Source organism: Triticum aestivum, chromosome 4D (assembly GCF_018294505.1).
Source record: "Triticum aestivum cultivar Chinese Spring chromosome 4D, IWGSC CS RefSeq v2.1, whole genome shotgun sequence".
Classification (NCBI taxonomy): Eukaryota; Viridiplantae; Streptophyta; class Magnoliopsida; order Poales; family Poaceae; genus Triticum; species Triticum aestivum.
Window position 1 is genome coordinate 424057522 of NC_057805.1, and position 2922 is coordinate 424060443.

Consider the following 2922-nt stretch of genomic DNA (forward strand, 5'->3'; position numbering starts at 1 on the left):
AAAGGAACTAAAATCTCCGGTAAGCTCTCTACGAATATGACTAAATTGAAAGGAACTAAAGTGTCCACTAAGCTCTTGAATTTGCTTCATTCTCCCTGTAGGTCTTCTTCCACAGCTCGATGTGTCAGAAGATCCGACAGGTACCAAACTATACCATGTGTAGCTAACTTAATAGAAAATACATGACATAGTTTCTTTTCCTATCTAGTAGTATTTCACAGTAAAGAAATTTGCACATGAAAAAGATGGTGGAAACACATACACTGAACTACATGAACAAGTCCAATTGCTGTACTAGACTACTAGTACCATTATCAAATCTATAAATTCTCATGAAATCTGCGCAAGCAGGATATTTTTAACCATCGATTCATCCATCACTCCAGATTTCGGTTGCTTACAGCATTTGTACTCTACATATATATTTGTCATCAGTTGAGGATTTTGGAAAAACCAGTATAACTCACTGTAAACAACATGTCAACACTACGTCAGAACTACACATCTCTGATTCTCTGGATGTGTGCAGAATGACACATACAATTCAGAGAAACAGGCCAACACAACACTAATGGGCGATCCGGCGATCAAGGCGCCAAAGGATCTACTTCTGCTTGATAGTCATCGAAGCATTTACATAGATGGATCATCCAATCACAGATACATTTGGAGAGTTCAATTACACTTGTTGTGCTGCGTTCCACACAGCGACGGGAATTTTGAGTAGATTCTTCTGTGGCATGGCCGGCGGGATGAACTTGATCCTTGGTGCCTTCTTTACCGGAAACGACAAAGCGTCGACCTTTGCCGCGGCGGGTGCGCGACGAGGAGCAGCAAACCATCGGTGTTTGAGGGCCGCGGCCGCCGTCAGTCGCTTGTCGGGGTTGCAGGTGAGGAGGCCTTGCAACACCTGGAATCCTTCGTCGGACAGCTTCTCTTGAGGGAACAGGTCCCGCAGCTTGTTCTCCTTGTGCCCCGGCGGTAGGAGTCGTAGGGCCTTGGCGGTGTGCGGCAACGATGTGAACTCCGGCCACGTCCTGTCGTCCGGCGTCCCGAGCAAGCGGAAGATGCTCCAGAGTTGGATGATCTCATTGTTTGTGTCGTCGTCATCGTCGTTATCATCATCATCGCCGAGGAACAGCGTCTTGCCGGTGAGCATCTCGGCCATGACGCAGCCGAGAGACCACGTGTAGACGAGCGCGTCGTAGTCTTCCTTCCCCAGCAGCTCGGGTGCCAAGTAGAACGCCGTGCCGGCCTGGTTGTACGGCGGCAGCTCGGACGAGGAGATCGCCAGCCCAAAGTCGCAGATTTTGACGAGCTCCCCTTCTTGGCCGATGAGGATGTTGGCCGGTTTGATGTCGCGGTGGACAACGTGGCGGTCGTGCATCTTCTTGGCAGCGGTGAAGGAAAATATAAAATAGAACACCTGCACCCAGGCCCTCTCTATCTAGCTATCCATTCTTTGCATCGCAATTCGTGCAAATCGATTTCTCTTTTTTGTTTCTCTTACATAAAACATGTTTTGAAGTTCAAACCTTTGCAGCGTGGCAAAGCTTTCCATCTAGAATCTAGGATAAATCTAAATTTTTTTAGATTTATCCTAGATTCTAGATGGAAAGCTTTGCCACGCTGCAAAGGTTTGAACTTCAAGACATCTTTCATGTGAGAGAAACAAAAAAGAGAAAATTTCATTTGAAAAGTTAGTTGTGTTGCACAGATCTTAAAGCAATATTGGACAGTCAGGATACGAGGGCCGGGGTGCAGGTGTTCTAAAAATCCATATCCCACCGGTGAAGAGCTTCCACATGATGGCGCGCACCGTGGACTCCGGCAGCGGCGGGCCGCCGCCGCGGCGCCTGTTCCACAGGAACTCATGGAGGGTCGGCGCGGCGACGTACTCCATGACGAGGCCGTAGGCGCCGTTATCAGGGTCGCGCACCAGGCCCTCGAAGCCGACGACGTAAGGGTTCCTGTCGCAGGCCTCGAGGAATCCGGCCTCTCGCAGAAGCTCGGTGGTGTCGGGGGGCTCCGCGGACCCGTCCTCCCAGCTGCTCCGGATGTTGTTGACGCGGCTCCTCTTGCAGCGCGTCGGCGATCCTTGGGTGGTGGTGGCGTGGCCGGCGCCGAGGACGGCAGCAGCAGGTCGCTTGCGCGCGGCCATCACCATCACGCGAGCTCGACGGACGAACTACGCGCTTCGGTTGATGGAGGCGAGGAAGATGGAAGCGGTGGATCGAGCGAGGAGGGGAGGTGGGTGATGAGCTGATTGGATGGATGGATCAACGCAATTGGGCGTGGAAATATACGCAGGAGCGGCCCCGATTGGAATCGGATTCAAATTCAAATCCGAGTTACGCCCGGCACAACAAACACCACACGCGCAAGGCCGCTTGCCGCCCGCGTTTTCACCACCTAGCTGTTTGGAGTCTGAATCTGAAGGCATTTTTTCTTTCTTTCTTGGCGGTTGCGTTTTCCCTTGCAATCTTCGATTCCCAATCGGCCGTGCGATGTGTCCGGCACGTGTTCGGCCGTTTTTCCCTTACGATCTTGGATTTCAAGTCGGACACACCTGCACCGTTGGTTCTGCATAGTAGTTTGTATTGAACATGTATTTACGTATGTAGGTCCGCGTTTTATATGCCGCACCTGTAGTATCTCTATCCCCTGTATTTACTTGTATTTTGGAAGATAAAACACCGGTCGCACCCCTTTACCTATATATGTACCTAGTGGACGATCAATGAAGATATCAATGCACACAATCAAAACTTACATGGTATCAGATATCATATAGATCCTTTCCTAAACCGCTTCCGCAACCCTAAGCCGTCGCTGCCCCGGGCCGCCGCCGCCGCCATCCGCGACATCAACATCACCCCATGGTCCTCGATGCCACCGACTCCACGTACTTTGTATGGAATA

At 50.9% G+C, this 2922-nt stretch overlaps 1 pseudogene; it reads right to left on the reverse strand.

Annotated features, from left to right (window-relative positions):
• Window positions 1-215: 215 nt before the first annotated feature.
• On the reverse strand, window positions 216-2386 carry LOC123100178 (putative cyclin-dependent kinase F-2; annotated as a pseudogene).
• Between the last annotated feature and the right edge of the window lie 536 nt (window positions 2387-2922).